The 19,038-nt window shown below is 32.9% G+C and overlaps 1 protein-coding gene and 1 non-coding gene across 2 annotated transcripts in view; one reads left to right on the top strand and one right to left on the bottom strand.

Moving 5' to 3' along the window:
• Positions 1 to 19,038, top strand: part of form3 (FH2 domain-containing protein formin 3) — a 189,878-nt gene that overhangs the window by 44,458 nt on the left and 126,382 nt on the right. The window lies entirely within an intron of this gene.
• On the bottom strand, positions 14,288 to 14,360 carry TRNAC-GCA (transfer RNA cysteine (anticodon GCA)). Its single transcript has one exon. It is a non-coding gene; the product is annotated as a tRNA-Cys (tRNA).

The following is a 19,038-nucleotide window of genomic DNA, read 5'->3' as shown; positions in this document are numbered from 1 at the left end:
GTGCTACTTTCCTCTAAGCTTACTCCAAAATGTTGCCTCTCGAATAACTAATACATTATACGTTATATTTCTCGGTTACCTATCTCGGACATGTCGTTTATACTCTCCGTAAACTCCAGTGGCGTTCTTTGCTCTATGACCCAAGTGTGTTTTGCGCAGTATTTTTAGTTCGGGTATGAATTTATGAAAAATCATTATTCCAGTTTAGTTTTTAACTTAGTGGTTGTGTTGGAAACAAACAAATATATATTTAATCATTGAAGACAATATTAGCGACCATCAAACGAAAATTTGAAACATAGAAATTTGAAATAGATCGTCTAGGAATTGAAACCAGGATCTCATCCTTTTAGATCCCCGGCAAGGCGGACGTCCTTGGTTCAATCCCTAGATGCGATCGAATTTTTTTCAGTTTTAAATTTTCGTTTGAGAGTCTTCAATGATTAATTATTTCAATTCGAGATTTTACACACTCATTTATGCTAAATATACAAAAAAAAAAAAATTATACAAAGGATTATCGGAGGTCAATGATTCCGTGAAGTTGAACACACCTACAATTTCATTTTGAGGGTTCAGCTCGGTAGAACAACTAACTGGATCTATAAATCCTACTGATCCCTCACATGTATTTAAAATTAAAATTTTATATATGAATTTTTTGATAGATCTAGTACGCCTAAATTTTTAATGAGAGAGCTAGGTATAATGCCAGTAGCCGAAATAACAAATGGTAATATTTTTATAGTCTGCGAATGCCAAATTCTCAATTAATGATATAAGTTATGTTTTTAATTTTGTCATGTAAAACTTTATCGGGTCTATTATGACTAATCGTTCGGTCTGTTAGGATAGTTTTATCATAATATATTTTATAAAATTCATTTTCTAAAAATGAATTTGGTTCGTATTCATAATATGGTACTATATTACGGCAGTCAATCAAGTTATGTTTAATTCCAAAACTTTGGTGAATTATTTTTAAAACTTGATTTTGCCTAAATGTATACTCTGACGGCGCTAATATAGAACATCCCGATATAATAAGTTCTATAGTTTCCGGAAAAGCCTCAACATTTTCTACATAAACCATCAATTTGATTTGTATCTTTGATTATATGCTTCCTATATTTTTTAGTATTAATGACTCTATCCTGAATGGCAAGCATAAATCCTTCTATTTCTGCGCTCAACTCTCCAGTATTCAACTATTTGATTGAGGAAAATTTGTCAACATACGTTTGATTGAGATTAAAGTGTTTTGCGTGTAAAATTTTATTTGACCAGGAATCTAATAATTCCTGGTTGGGATTTATAAAAATGTTGGCATTCTCATCGTATAAATTTAAATGTGTAATATTTCTATCTGCCTTGCAAATTATTTTGTGCATTTCTGAGCTATGAGCTTTCCTATGGAAAAAAAGTTCTTAGCATTTCTACCTGATTATGTTTCAAAGGAGTTATTTTGACTATACCTCTACCTCCTAAATTTCTAGGTAAATTAATTTGTTCTATAGCTGAATTTGGATGATGGCAATTAAACTTTGTTAGAGTAGTTCTAATTAATCTTTCTAAGTTATCTAAATCTGTATTAGACATGTAATTAATTATGCCAAATGAGTACGTTAATATAGGTATTGCCCAAGTATTTATTGCTTTTACTAAATTTTTAGCAGATAGATTGTTTTTGTTTTCTATTTTTTTCTTCATCTATTGTAATTTTTTTATGGTTTGTTTTTCGTATGCATAGCTTTTCAGACATTGTGGACGCACGCCACTGGTATACTCACACTTTTGTGTTTATGTTAGGTGTTATGTCCGCACTAAACGATCGTTCAACAATCGTTATATTTTAAATGAAATTAATAATTTCCGTCAACTAACCCCGCTTATAGGATGCTTGAGAAATCGCGGTTAATGAAATTACAGTATGGTAATCGGTGGTTATGACCATTATTTCTCAACTACCTTATTACGTTAATATTTTGTGTTGGTGTTAGATTATGCTTATTTATTTATGTAGGTAGAAACCACATGTATTAGGATAAACTAGCATGACATTTCTATTAGAAATTTGTACCTAGTAATCTAGGTCATTTTAGATCCCTCAATTTGGAGCAATACAAAAATAAGCAATCAAACAATAAAAAAACTTAGGATTGTGTGTTTTATTTAGATTTCGATATAAAATTTTGCTACTTTTTTAAGAATCTCTTCAAATTATTAGTAACCGGTTAAAAACTGATTTATTAACTATTGAATTGATTATGTTTCCTGTAAAACTTTTAGCAAAAGAGGAATGTGTTCATAAAAAATCATAATATTTTCGTATGTCGACATTATATATTATTAAGGCAAATGCACTTGCGTGAACACGTGTTCCGATATTAGGAATGCACTAATAGTTTATCAAGAAACGGCATGCAATCCCGGTTTTAACGGGCAATATCATTTTTCTTGGTACGGATAACGCATAAAAATGAAATTTCAACACAAAAAAGTTATATAAAGTCATGAGAAGTGATGAAACAAAAACTAGGTTGATTAAGTTACGTTGGTTAGGTTTATATGTTAGTTTTTTCATCGCCTAATGACTTTATATCACTTTTTAAAGTTGTATTGTCACTGTGCTAAGTTATCATGGAACCCTGTCGTAACTGGGAATCGAACCCAGGATCTCTGCATTAAACTTGCCCCAGGACAACGCTTCTACAACGCCCCAGGACAACTCGGCCATTATGACCTGATTTTTTTAACGTCATTTTGTCGATTGCGTATTTCAATCTCAACTAATTTTCTCATATTTTTGGCTGCTATCTTTTTGTATGATTACAAAGATCAACAGGACCTATTTATAACCTAAATAGTGTCTTGGATATAACTATCCTATTTTTTAAATATATCGTACATCACATATCAGTGTGGTAAATAGTCTCAATATTGCCCGATTAAAGATCGTCATTCGAAGTTAGTAACCAGGTCTGAATAGCCAAGCATTTCCTACCCTTCATCTTCCCTATACCCTTCGCTTTCCCACTCCCATATTTATTTTGACGCATTTAACTTTTCATACTCCATAAACCGGTCAGTGGCTGAGTTGGCATCGCTTTTGGGACCCACTCAACTGTTGTGAGTTCGATTCCTCGGCTGGCTAAGTCCTCCATCACAACACAAGCAAAATTTTCCGCTTACTGTGTTGGTAGTAGGAGATTTTCAAAATATTGTATGTTTATTTACCCGGGAATTTTTGCCTTTTTTTAAAACAAAAAAAAATATTAAAAATTTTAGAATCATTTACAAAACACTTTCTATCTGATTCTAATAACCTTCAGTTATTAGAAGTTCAATTAATAAGTTAGCATCGGCACAGGTATGCGCTTAAATATCACTAAGGAATTTAATATTAATTTGTTTGATATTCGATATCGTATTTCAAATGAAACTTCGGTTTAACACGATTAAAACTGGTCTTACAGTCCAGTTTTATTAATTTGTAATTATTGGGCAACAGTGAACACACTCTTTACAAGTCGAATGGCAGGAATGTTTTACGTTAAAAAAGTTGAAATACCTGTCACAAGAGATTAGGAATTTTAACTAAACTGTGTCTGGCGACTGACGAGATAAAAACTGCTTTTCTGAATTAAAAACGGAACAAAAACTCTTGAATGATGAATTCTGGCTTCGTGAATTTTACACAGAATTTTCTGTCTGGATTTTCTAGGTCAATGCAACCATTTTAAGCTCGCGATATCATAATAATAATAATATTTGTATAGCGCCATTTTCATGCATAATCATTACAAGGGCGCTGTACAAATATATAATACATTTCTACAATTATTTTGCTTATTACTAACTATGTCTGGAATGGGCAATTGAAAAATTTCAGCGAACATTTCGTCAAAAATATGGTAGGTCACCATTACTGTTGTTTCTCAGTTCGTGTGTTTTTTAAAAAATCTTTTTGAGGAAAGGAATGCGTAAATATGCGAAAAGGTTCGTAGAAATTGTTCATTATTCGATATTTTTTACTTGTTCGTAAATTTTACCGGTTTGTTAATTTTTTTAATCCTGTCTGATACTAGGGCGAGGTCGGGTAGCGATACTATAAATTAAATTAAAATAAATAAATTATCTTACCTTTTACGCTTTAATTTTGTAATATTGACCATCGAAAGAACGTTATTTATTTATTTATTCATTTACTACACGACACGCCCTAGTGGGCTTTTCTTTTAAAAAAATACAAGCATTTTGTATCAGAGTAAACACTTAAAAATTAATACAATAAAGAAGAATGTAAACATAATGGCAATAATGAATCTTCACGCATATAATTGAATTTAAAAGATTCAACAAAACAAAATAGTAGAAGCAGAGAAGGTATATGGGTACATAGGTCTATTTGTGTCTAGAAGAATAAAAGTGATAGAATATACAACATTTATACTGATTAGTTTTCAAATGAAATATATCACCCAGATCAAAATATTTGTTTCCGAGATTGTGAAGTCTCGGAATCGGAGAATTTTGGTAAGCTAGTGTCCTGGCGTTATTGAAGTAAAAAGGTAAGAAATGTCGGCATGAATTTTGGGAACATGGATATTGATACATTTAAGTCATTCGGGACAGTCAATTTTAAAATGTAGTATTCTTTGTAACAGTATTAAATCTGTGCTTATTCTTCTTTCTGAAAGTTTCAATAGAGACATTTTATCCAAGAGGTAATTGTAATTTATGTTTTGTATAGGAATATGCAATTTATAATTTATAAACCTTAGAAACTTCCGTTGAATCTTTTCAATGTTATCTGAATTATAAAAAATTTTAGGAGAAAGAATATGAAATAACTTAAGGATCCGTAGTAATCATTGAAAGATGATGAAATACGAATGTTAGAGGGAGCGCGCTAATATTAAAAAACGATATTTAATAAAACACGACTCTTTTGAAATAGAGCAAAAATCTCACGAAAAATGATTTAGTTGCTTTTAAAGATACACTGTGAATTTTTTTATGCCTACAACATATTAAATAACAGAACAAATCGTGTTTTTAATAATTTTCTGAACTTACTTTGCGATTTTTTTCTATCTAGGGAATTTCATATAATTCACTTTTCGGCATAACAAATGTATAGATATTATCTTAAAAAACAACATATATTTTTTTGAACTTAAAAACTTAAAGAGTTAAAGAGAAAACTTAAAGAGTTAATTGGGTATGCGGGGCTTAAAGTAACAACGTTTTGGTTGTGACCGGGACTCGAAGCCGAGACATCCACCAACCAACCAACTCTGCCATTTCAAATATTACCACTAAATGGATTTTACATTATTACGATCGTGAATTTTGTGTTGATGAAATGTTGAAATGAATAAAGCTTCCTTTGAATGTTAACGAGGTGGTGAGTTTTGTTACTTTTTTTCTGTGTAAGTCAAACACGTTTGAGAGATGTTTTAAAATTGCGTCCGTGAGGAGAATGTATTTACCAAACAGCACGAAATCATTTTACATACACGGAGATAAATTAATATTATTAATTTGTTAAGAATCTCTTCAAATTATTCAAAATCCGGTTAAAACTAGAAGACCCTAACGAATAAATTAAAAGGTTTCCTAATAAACTTTTAGTAATCATCATTTCATCCGTCATAATTTATTATCAAAGAAAATGGACATGCACGAAAACTTGTTCCGATGTATTAGGAATTTATTAAAAGTTTACCAGGAAACGGCCTGCAATCCAGTTTTTAACCGGATGACTAATAATTTGAAGATATTCGTAATACTCGTTTTTCTCAATTTCTACAGACGTTTTAACTTATGTCTTATTTAATCTTTTATTGAACTATTATTGACCAAGATATTCCTCCATTCAACTCTTCATCGAGTATAATGTTTTTAAACACACGCCAACTTCACCTAAAACTTATTTGTTGTACAAATAATATGACAAAAGACTCTCTTACAACACAATTACACCACAAGAACTATACACAACCGACACTAGAAACTACACATTTATTTACTAACAGACAATGTTCAATTTCAAAACATTACATATTGCACGAAGTTAATACAATGAGAAATATTACAATCATATGAAAATTTTTAATCTGCAAACTTCACCCTCCATAACACAGGGGCATCCCCAGAGGCGGATTTGCCCTTAGGCCTATGTAGGCCCGGGCCTAGGGCGGCCAGATATTAGGGGCGGCCAATCGTGACAAAAAAGTCACAGATGATAACAAGAAATTATTTCCTAAGTACCTAAATATTCTACGTACGAAATAGCGATATGCAAGAGCGTGTTCACACACAGCACACAGCGCACGACAATCGACAATTATACAGTAATTGAACTAGCGAATTTAGCAAGCGTATTTTTTTACATTAATTCCACACAGGAGGCTTTGAGGAAAATATTTTCCCTCGCGACCTATGTCATCTTAGGTGATGCTGTGTGGAGGGTCTTTTTAAGGAAGGGAAGGATAGGAAGTTCTGAAAAGGAAAATGTATGAGGGGTGGGTAGGAATCTGGGGATTAGTGTGTCCAGGAGTGACATACGTATGAATACATCCCTCCAACTGCGGTGCAAGGCGATGGGTCAAGATAGTCCGGCTGGGAAGGTCAAAAGGCCTCCCTCACCCAGTCTCTCTCGATCCAGCCCGCCACGCAGCAGGTGGGCAGACGTATCCGCCGCCAAGACCTGGAAAATCTCACCCCATGAACCATGAATGATAATGGCAGGAAAATTAAAACGGTTTTGACCCTAGGAACTTACTGAAAAGTTTGGATACTCCTGGTCAATATGATGGGTACTGAGAAAGGGGCGGCTACATGGTCTGGGGCCTTAGGTCCTAGGGCGGCCAAGACTGCAAATCCGCCTCTGGGCATCCCTAGCATGGCGGGTGGCATAACACAAAAAATGCATTTACTGTACAAATTTTGTTTTGCATGAAATAAATATTTTTTTATGTGAAACCGCGCAAGAGTCCCAACTGCTCCCAACCGTCTGGAGCCTGTGAGACTATGGCATCGCCAATGGGTTATGTTGTAAAGCTGAATTTAGTGGAGAGGAGAAGGATGTAGGGAAGATAATGGCGGGGAAGTACTTGGCTATTCCGATCTGGTCACCAAACACGGCCGAAGCCATTTCAAGCAAATGTAAGTTTTCAAAAAAATTGTATAATGCATCACGTAAAAATAATATTTTTTATTAGTTATGTAATTAAAACCTAAATTCAATTATAAAGATACGATACGTAACAATGAATATTTATTTATTGTTATTAAGTTTAATTTGTAGAACCCCATTTTAATTTTTATTCTTTATATATTCAATAATATTGTTATTGGGTTTATAAAAACAGTTTATTTTTAAACAAGTTCTGCTGTGTAATTATTATTACGCGTGACAGCTGTTTCGCCTTCTGAAGGCATTATCAAACTGTGGGTAGCCCACTTACAGACGATACATTTATATTATTTGTAGATATGTATTTTAATTTGAATTACTGATTTCTTAATTGATTTCTGAGTAAAATGTTAGAAATTATTAATGGTTACTACCCCAATTACTGTAATGTTTAAATTTGACTGAATGTATTTATGTTAGTTATTCCCAAACGATGACTCATAGGGTTATTTTAATAGCATAATTAAGTACTTCATAGTGCACTCATATTTGCACTAGGTTTGAAGATATCTAGTAGGGGTGAACGAATTATATTTGTTTGTTCATTAATTAGAATAGCTTTCGGATTATTAGAGTTTTTGTTAATTTCTAACTGTTCAAAAAGATTCAGTTTACGCCCTTTATTTTGTACGTGTAACGGAGTTGGTTTATTATTATCACTAAGTGAGTGATTTTCATCTAGGAGATGTTTGGCAAATTGAGATTGTATTTTATTATTATTTTTAAAAGATCTTATATGTTCTTTGAACCTAGTATTAAAGGACCGGCCAACATTTTTATGTTGGACAAACTGGCCAGTTTATAAATATAAATGTATAAATGCAATATAAATGTATCGTCTGTAAGTGGGCTACCCACAGTTTGATATAATGCCTTCAGAAGGCGAAACAGCTGTCACGCGTAATAATAATTACACAGCAGAACTTGTTTAAAAATAAACTGTTTTTATAAACCCAATAACAATATTATTGGTATATAAAAAATAAAAATTAACAATGAATAAATTAAAGTTATTTGTTAGAAATCAAAAATTAATGATAATACCTTTATAAATGAAAAATTGAAAAAATTAGAGCCAACTGAATACTACTCAGTTTTGTAAGACACTATAATATATAAATAAAAACAGATACAAAAATAAAACAACTGAATATTAAATCATTTTAAAAAAAAAAGAAAAACAGTTTTGAATGGTGGTCTTACACCAGGGCGATACTGAGAGTAGTTTCCACTATGGAACTTTGCCGCAAATATACTATATATTATTTTTAATGAGTAAATTGTGAAATAAAACAAATTAATGACAAAATTTATTTGCGCACGCCGCGACCTACAGCTTGCTAGTCGAGAACATTACTCCTCAACAATGGAACAAAAATTAGATTTAGGGTCTGTTCTTTGAGAGGTTAGATAATATTTAAATGCACAAAAGCTCATGAAGAAATTGAAATTGTGAGCTGAAAATAATTGATTTTGCACTGTAAATTCATACAGAAAAAAGAATTCATTGCTCCAAGTTCACAGATTTTGCTGCTTTAAACAATCTACGCCAAACTCGTTGACAAATAATTGGTCGTCCGCTCTGCAGAATTCCGCTCGACTATTAATAATGCAGACAGGTGACCCTTCCCAAGACCGTGTAATGAAAGAGCCTCTCAGTGCAAATAAATTAACTACCATGGACACGTCCAACGTCCATCTGGGAAATAAATTATTCAAAATGATTGGTTACGAGTTACGGTGGAGCACAGTACGTCAACACGATACAAATAACATTATAAGTTGTTTGTTTGTACATAAACCTACGTGACTTGCAAGAACCTTACTATGTAATGCAGAAATTTGTTTTCTGCAACTGAAAAACCTCTAGCAACTAGCTCTGGCATTTATCATGCTTTATAATTTACAATGTAATATTTCAATGACAAATTAAGGCTGGTAATCAAGAAATAATTTGAGCCTGTCTTGCCAGAAAAAAAATCATTTCTCCCAGGGTTGCCATGTGCATTCAATTAATGTGGAATTTACGATCAGCAATCTCAGCAAAGTCTTAGTAATTATCTCTCTTTAAAATACAGCATTTTATGCAACAACCTTTAAAACAGAAAATGTATACAAAATAATTTTTGGATAAAAGAGAATTTTTGTCTCAGTCTCTGTTAAGGTACTAACTTCTCTTTAATTAAAAAATAAATGCTTTATTTTTTAATTTATTACAAATGTATGCAATACACAAACCAATCTTGTTGTCAATATTGGCGACACTTTACTTTTGGTGTTGTTGAACGGAGAAAAATACGTGTTGCTAATTTATTAAGAATCTCTTCAAATTATTGGTAATCCAGTTAAAAACGGGATTGCACCTAGAAGACCTAAAAAAATATCTTACACACAGCATCCTTGAAGATGAATACTATAGGTCTTTATGGAAACATCAGGCATCCTGTGTGGAGTAATTATGAACACATAGAGATAAAACTAAGGGAGATGGTCCATGAACTATAATCAGTAAATTGTCACCAACATCGGTCAACCATACTACTGTAAATCGCATCAACGCACAGTGACGCCCGCCTTTGTTTCTATCAAACGCATAACTTTCATTGGTTTGCCGCTTGAGATTCGGTGCTGTTTTTTATCTACTGTCTCAGACGGCACGCTTTAGTGACATGTCTCCCTCTTTTTTCATTATTTATGTTAGTATAATAATTTAAAATTTTGTTTGCATTGTTCATGAATCCAATCCGCATTTTTTAACATTAATCCAACTCAGGTGATTTACTTTCTGAATACTGTGTGGAGAGTATTTTTAAGGAAAGGAAGGAGAGGAAGTTCTGGGAAGATGAAAGGTACGAGGGTTGGGTAGGATTCTAGGGATCAGTTTGTCTAGGAGAGACATATGAATATATTCCTCCCACTGCGGCGCAAGGCGATGGGTTGAGAGGCCAGTTGGAGAGGCCAAAGCGTCTCCTCAAACAAGATGAACCCGGCCCTCCCTCCTAAATCACCTAACGTAGCAAACCACTCGGGGTGACCTATGGCAGAGGTGTTGGTTATCCAATAAATGGTACTCAAACATGCCCCTCAAATTGAAAAGAATTTCCCATCCAAAAATAAATGCACAGACAATTACTCTAAGTGGGCTGTAGGACGCTGTAGATCATTTTGACAATGATTGAAAAGTGTGCACATACTTTTTTTCCAATAAGTAGATGATTTGAACATTTGATTCAGCATTCACTACCTCTGAGAGGTCTGGAGAATTACTAGAGACCTCGACGGAAGACCCTGGGAAAACCAGATGGCTCTTTACCTTACTCGCCTTACGAACTGTCAAGGAGCGCGATTCGGACAATTAAATATAAGTACAAGACCAACTTGCATATTTACGTCACCGATTCTGTTATTTATCGTCTGGCTCGATAGGCCGAACTGTCAGAGGTGACTCGACACCTTGGCGCCACCTAAGTTTGTTTTTGAATGTGGATACCGCACAAGAGTTCCAACCGTTCCACACTTTCCGAAGATAATGGAACCGTAGCATTCCCAATGTTGGTATGTGTTGTGAGGCTGAACATATTGGGAAGGAGATGGTGAAAAGGAAGGTGAGAAAGTATAAGAAAGTAACATTTACATTTTGAATGGTAGCCTCTTACATCATGGTGATGCTGAAAGTATCTTCCACACTGGAAAGTGCTGCAAATGTACTAATATTTATTAAATAACTTATTTAATTACATTGAATTTACTTGCAATTGACCAGCAAGTAGACCGTCAAAAGTGCTTACATTTTCCCAAAATCTTTTTCAGCACTGTGGATTGTAATTTTCTGCCATTAGAAAAATTCGCTCTTTTTATCCGGATTCTGACGTAACGTAATATTCTCAAAAGGAATCCGGATAAAGTTGGTACGCAGACAACGCCAACCTTCACCAAACGAATCAAAGCAATAAGACCGCCCTTCACATTCATCGATAGAGCGAACAAATACTCTTTATCGACGAGTTCTTGTGTCATGAAATTGGCACAGGGTTTTCTTTATATATTTTCTTGCGCACGTAAATATTTTCAGCTTGATACTGCATTTGCTCATTGAGCTGGGAAACCTTGAAATATCCATTAAACTGACCAAATAAAGTCATGTCGCCAAATTATTGTGACTTATTTTTTCAAAAAAAAAGAAAGAAAAAAAAAATTTATGTCATAAAAACATAATGTTTTATAATTTACAGAAATAATTTTTATTTATATGCCAAAGTATTCAGTATATATTTTTGGTGTATTTTGTAATGGGAAGCTTAAAAATCTTTAATCTTATTTATATTTCGCATTAATTCTGGTAATGAAGTAAAAAAAAATACTCCAAGATATTTATAATTAATTTGTCAGATAAAATAGCAAAACTATTGCGAAACCGGTTAACAAAAATAGTGATCATTTAAAATTACGTATTATACCTAGCCCGAAAGCATGTTTAGCAAAATCTTAGTGTTGTGGTGGATAAAGTTTTCTGTGTGGATTTGTGATTATTCCTTGTTAATTAATGTATTTATATGACTTTGTCAGCACTAAATGGCATAAATAAAACAACATTAGACTGATAATATCATATTCTAGAGATAAGTGCTTTAGATTAGAATCCATGGATCTATTACTTTTCCTTCTAATTGATATTCTTCTACAGATCCTTGATATTGTCGATGGTTATGGACAATGGAATTCCATATTACCATTTCACTTTGGAATGCCACCCTCCCTGGCAAGCCTGTTAAGATGGTCAACTGACCAAGAGCCCTAGCGTTAAATATAATAGCCAACATCGATAGGATACAAGACTTTAATCGACAATTTCGGTAATTATATTTTTAATGATAAACTAATGTTTATAAGAGAAGGTTTTTATGCATAGCACAAAGGATTATAAATTATTATCTGATAGTATTATTGTCCCAGCGTCTGGACGATGTAGGCCCTCTGATTGGTCAAATTAAAATTGTCTGTTTCGGGTAACTTGAATATTAAGACACGATTCCATACTAAAATAGGATCGCCTCATAATAATACGAGATTTCTTCAAAAGCATCGTTTCTGCTCATATAATTTTTGGATAATATCGAAGAAAATATGTTTTAGAAAGTTCATAATCCATTGGATTAATTACATTACAATGAAAATTCTTCACAGTTACGTGATTATGTTTGACGTTTATAAAAATTCACGCGTTTCTTCAAGATGGCCGACAGAGCGTACCTCTGGCGGTTTAAAAACGAACCAAATGCCTGGCGCGAATATTTAAATATGCAGCTCACAATATTTGACTACTTACCATTAACAAGCGTTTTATAAGAAGATTTCTTCTGGAAGCTTATCACTTTATAATGGCATTTATCATTATTATTTATATTTTTTTTCTTATTAATTATATCTGATTTTATATTGGCATGTTTTCTAATTTCTAAAATTTCAAAATTATTTATTTACGATGCTTTATATCCTGAGTGAAGTATTTTAAGACCTGAATTTTTATCGAAAGTGTGATCATTATTCAAAAGATTATTTGCAAACTCAGATTCACTATTTCCATTTATAGCCCTGCGATATTCTTTAGTTCTGACTTCAAAGTTTCTATTGGTTCTACCTTTGTAAAAGAAATAACAATAATCTCAATTGAGTTTTTAAACTCCTGATTTTTTGTTTGAATTTTGCTATCTTTATTATTAAGAATATATTTTTTCATTGTTATTAGTGTAAAACGCCAGTTGAATGGTACCAGGATTGTTTATATATATAATTTTAGAAGTATCGTTATCCACACACAGAATTCTACGCCATTGTTTATTTCTATCTTTAGAAAGACCGTTTGAAGAGAATGTGTTTAATTTTTTTATTTAGTATTTCAACTATCAATTTATTAGAATAACCGTTATTAAATGCTATTTGTCTTATGAATATATTGTTTTATGGTTATATGCTATTTGTTTTTTTTCAGGTCTTAAAATACTTCACTATAAATAATTTTGAAATTTTAGAAATGAGGAAACATATTAATATAAAAGCAGATATAATTAACAAGAATTTTTTTATAAACTCTCTTTTAAATATTTTCCCACTCAACTGGTCTTTCCCGTCTAACGATATTGTAATTCCTAATTATTATAAACCCAGCCTACTCTTACCCCCCCCCCCCTCCTTCCACTTCTTCTTTTTTCCCAATTGCAATCTATATTTAATTTTTGACTTCGGTGTATACACAATAAAATGTAAACATTATATTTATTTATTTATTGGACAATTTGCATAGCGCCGCTTTTGTGAGATATCACCTCAGGGGCGCTATATTGTAATAATCTACCTTTATATATAGATTTTTACTCTCCTGATGAAGGTGTATATATAATCTAGCTTTAAACTTTATTAGATACAGTAACAGTTGTAGGTAAAGAATTACCACGAGTTGGAGTAAAATTAACACCTTTTAATTAAACCGACTGCTAATGTCATCGCACAATTACCCTCCTTTTATTCATAAACACGGGTACAATTAATCAATATGTAATAATCTATCATTTAAGTCAACTTTGTTAAAACTATCTTTAATTGTGACAAACTAAACGATATTGATTCAACTTATAGACATTGACGGTTGTAACACATATTCAAGCACTGCAAGTCTCCTATGAGCTAATTATATTAGGTACGATAACAGTTAATATCAGTTGTAGACATGTAGTCAATAATAGTGTTTCATTTGAAATAATCCATCACAAATACGTAAAATTTCATTTATTCAAACAACTGTCATTCTTATTATGCGTAAATTTAGCATGTTATTATTAATTAACTCCTTCCTGTTCCGTGTTTTAACAATATATATACTCACCCTCTCTCTGTGAATGTTCTAATATCTATCTATTAAACGTAACTGTTGTTAATATCACTTAAAATGGGCGAAGCCCAACCAAGAGCCGCCCGCAGGGCCTAGCAGAAAAAAACCCGCGGAGCGGGTTTTTAACTGCTAGTAAGCAATAATTAGTCGCCTGTAATATCAATACAAATTGAAATTATCTCCCGAGTAAAAATAAATGCCGCCAACGGGAATTGAACCCGCGCCTTCTGATGTGCGGTCAGACGCTCTGGACCACTGAGCCACGTCGGCTTATTTCGAACACACCAAATAATTCAATATGTACTAGTACTTCAATAAAAAATTACCGCTTAATATATATTTTTTTTTACAATTTCCGTGACTAGTCGACATTCGTAAGCACGTCCATTACATTTGACATCGTTGACAACGACTACAATGTTGTTAGTATGGCTGCATGACTGCAGATCGAACGAACGAACAATAAATAGTTCACAACGACTAAGGCCCAGTTGTTTCGCGAAAATTCCAATGTAACATTGTCATCAAATTGCCATATTTAGACTTTTGAAAGTTCTACGTTAAACGCCGATTTTAGGTACGTTTCACCTTTTTATCAAATTGTAATAAGCTGACAATCTTAACAACACGGTAGTTGTCCTCTTCTGCTGGTTATAATGTGTTCAAAAGCTGAAAAGGATTAACGGCAACCTCTCAATTGTCAAAAAAACAAAATGGCGCTTTATGGTAATTTGATAACTTTGTCACACTATGAATTTCTGCGTAACAACTGGGAGTTATGACGGCTTGTTTCAGAGAATTTGAACAATTCTTCAAGTTCTTTGAAAGTTCTGTTATTATTTCAGTTCTGTCAAGTAACTGGCCTATAATGATATAATAACAGAACTTGAATAGGACATTCACAGAACTCGCAAATGAACGTTGAAATTTGATGAAATGTTCAAATACTCCGAAACAACTTGTCATTAGTGTTCGTAATTTATTCGATGTGAACTGTTTTTTAACGTTAGCGATCTGCAATAATTGTGCTCGTGAGCGATGACAAGTTATCGACATTATCGCTAAATCCTTTATCGATCTAGCGTTCTAGATACCCAGGTGGTTTCTTCATCAGGTGACCAGGTAATCAGGTGGTCAGCTGTCTGTCAGGGCCTGGCGCCAGTGTTGGAGACTGCCAAGGTCTCTCAGGCAGAACCATATGGCAGATTGGTAGGCCATGTGACTAGGCAGGTATCCGCTATCTACCTGTGGATATCCGTATACTGATTAAGTACCCGCAAGCAAAGTTGAATTATGACTGTCGACTGTTTTCCGACGTAATGTGACTAATTTGCTAAAGAATTTATACAGAACCTATTAATTTGTGGAAAACGATCGATGAAAATCATTTCTTGACGTAATACACACAAAATGGCATAACTATTATATTTCACCATAAGTCATAAGTTTGTCCAAAATGTTAAAAACACTCCAATGGTGATTTCTGGCCTTATGAAATTAGTTTGTGGATAGAACGGGGAATCTAATCTAGGACCTCTGTCCTACAGGGACAACGCTTCTAAGATCGACAAAATGACCTAAAAAAAATCCCACTCATTCAAAAATCAACACAGCATTTTAATATTTAAATATCAAATAAAAAGCTGGATACAAAACATAGGGAGTTCGGAAATAGAAAATAACTGTCACCAAATACAGACTGAAACCGAAAACACTCGACTGCACTAAAAAACACCTTAATAATAATATAATAATAATAATTACATAATAATATTATAATTCCTGTAATATTCAAAAATCTGTTAATGAAAAAATAAGAAAATACACAGATTTAGGAAATGAGATAAAAAGAATTTGGTATTGTCAGACTATAAAAATATTACCATTCGTTATTTTGGCTACTGGTATTATACCTAGCTCTCTCATTAAAAATTTAGGCGTATTAGATCTATCAAAAAAATTATTTATAAAAATGCAAAAATCAGTCATTATAAATTCATGTAGGATTACGAAAGATTTTTAAAATATATTTATTTTGAGGGATCATTAGGATTTATAGGCCCTGTTAGGAGTTCTACCGAGCCCAACCCTCTGATATGAAAATATCTGGAGTCAGTGAACTATTTTCCCATTTGATCACTGGTGAGTTGACGTGTTGTTCTTGTATTTTTTTTGTATTTATTTTGCTTATATAATGCACTTACATAATGTTGATTGACTAGATGATCATTTGTGGAAAAGTGTGTGGAAGGGTTTAGTTTTTCCTATGGGGAAGATTTAACCCGGACATAAAATCGGAAAGATTTAAAAAAATAATATATAAAATTGTCCAATATATAATGTATAATATATTGGACAATTTGTATAGCGCCGCTTTTGTAAGATATCACCTCAGGGGCGCTTTACAGTTGATGCAAGTATTACAAAAAATATAACAGGAACAGGTGACACGAAGATAGAAGATGGAGACTCTGCAGCAAGTATCCTACGTGGTGAAGAATGTATTATACTTATATTTATTTCAGTAAAAACATTAGATTATATATTTATAATAATCACTTTATAGTATTCATACTACTAAATTTCAATAACATGCAAATGAAATCATCAGTACGGGAGATCCAAGAAAGGATAGAACTATCTCTATTTGTTACAAAAAAACATTACAAGATAATATTGTGTTTTTTTTTATTACGGAAGATTTTAGCAATTCAACATTAGAAGCATTGATGCAATTTTAATGAATACATGAAAACGATAACCGCAATAAATGGCAGTAGGTCGACGATATAACATGTTAGCGATTTAAGAACCTTTTAATGTTGAATGCAAATTAAGCATTTAGGTTTTATTTGATCTTTAAATGTCACGTTGAAGTTAAAATACCGTGAAATGATTTTGAGAGCTTTTATACCACGAAAGAAAGTGTGACATTCGTCGCGATAACAATGGCTCTCTGATTTGTGTCCAATTTTGAAATTCATCATCTTGTATTGCAACAGATAATAATGTATCTATTTTAATTCGTATTGTAATTCTTAGCCATGTGTTGTGCTTCACGAGAAACTGCCATATTGGTAAAGACGTCTCATCAATCCTTAGTTAAATGTGGCCTCCGATTTGCCACTAATTTCTAGTAAACCGATGCTATTTGGAATTCGATTTTGTTTTCTTGAATAATTGAATAAATAAATGAGTGAAGTGGAGTCTTAGAAGTGGAAATTCGGCAGATAGATTCTTTGTCGATGTGAAATGAACCCGTGACCTCTGTTCCTAGTGACAATATTAGAGTATGTAACGCTACACAGCTCTAATGCAGTGACCTCCTTAAAATATACACAAAATGCTTATTTAGTACAGAAATCTATGCCGTCGTTTTAGCGCCTGAAAATAACAAAAATTATATCCATGTCAATAACGCCACATTTTATAAGTACTTCTGTCGTTTTTCTAGACCAACTTTCAAAATATAATACAAAACATGACAATGCATTCTGTCCACTTTTGGTGGCATTCACGCACATACATGTGCACACACGCATTTCTCTGAAATTGGATGACATTATACCATGACCATCCAATTAGGATTTGGCTGTGATGCCACCGATGGTTCCGCATAGTCGGGAGCACTTGGGACTCCTGTGCAGTATTAAAATAAAAATTATATTTAAAAAAACATGACTGCTAATCCACTGAGCTTTCGGGGCAATCTTCAAACCAGCTGATCTTACAGTACCTACTTTCATACTTTCCACTTTTATTCTTTGGTAACATATTTCAGTTAAGCTTCAGACACTTGATTAAGATTAAGATCAGTGGCGGCTCGTGACTTCTGGCTTATTTCAATTTGGCCGTGCACCGTACGAATTTCCCGAAAATCTTCATGCAAAAAATCAATGTGTGCGCTTAACACATGTCATGTTTGCGCTTAACACATGTTATTGCGCTTAACACATGTCATGTGTGCGCTAGGCCATCGATATTCACACCTCGTTCTACAATTTACACAAAAATGAAAACACATGAAAATATTCAAAAATAACCTTTCAAAACACAGAAACTCCTACGACTTAAAATAATATAAAATATGATGACAGAGAAAGCTTGCAGTGTTTCAATAGTGAATTTTTACTCATCTACACATAAATCATTCAGCTAATGGCAAATTTAATTATTTATTTACATTTAATAACGAAACTCGGGCTGGTGAATACCATAATTAGTACAACAGTCCCGCAGACAAGTTGACAAATAACAATATGCCATCCATCATCCGGGTTCCAATACCTGATGATGATTAGTATTCCGATCTGGTAGCGGTTACCACCATAATGGAGGGCCATTAACCGAACTCTCAGAAAGATCATTTTTTTGGTATCTTTAACATTCGTATGGTTTTATATTGCTTAAGGCAGTTTTACTTACTTGTTTCGTTCGGTATTTCAATGCTTCTTTACTTCTAAGTAATGAAAAATAATATGTAAGTTACAATAATTTTGTGACGTATGTTTTTTGCCAGTTAAATTGAATGGTAAATTATAATAGTTGCGTTGACCTTGAAATTACAGAGATAAGAGGCTGTGAAAATTTCACAGGAACAGAGCTATTTTTGAAGATTTTACTCTCTTTTGACTTATACAAACCAAAAAATATATTTAAATAAATATAATAAATTTTTTTTTTCCACCATTCTTATCTTATTTTTTATTCTCAACGTTTAAGAGGAAGCCACAAGTCAAAAATGTGTATATTCTTAATGTGCCATATATCGCCACGAATGTAGGTAATCGGCATAAAAATCGGTTGGCAAACGGACTCTAGAAACGCTCTGTTTCGTGAATAATTAAGTATTTAGTGAATATTTAAAAAAAAAAAATAATAATCAAGGGTAACTGTCACAGGTAACCTTGGTCATAATTGTTGTATTTTTTAATACTTGTTTCTTATA

Source organism: Hesperophylax consimilis, chromosome 15 (genome assembly GCF_061612785.1).
Source record: "Hesperophylax consimilis isolate HC1 chromosome 15, BYU_Hcon_1.0, whole genome shotgun sequence".
NCBI classification, from domain to species: domain Eukaryota; kingdom Metazoa; phylum Arthropoda; class Insecta; order Trichoptera; family Limnephilidae; genus Hesperophylax; species Hesperophylax consimilis.
This window is presented reverse-complemented; position numbering and strand designations above follow the sequence as displayed.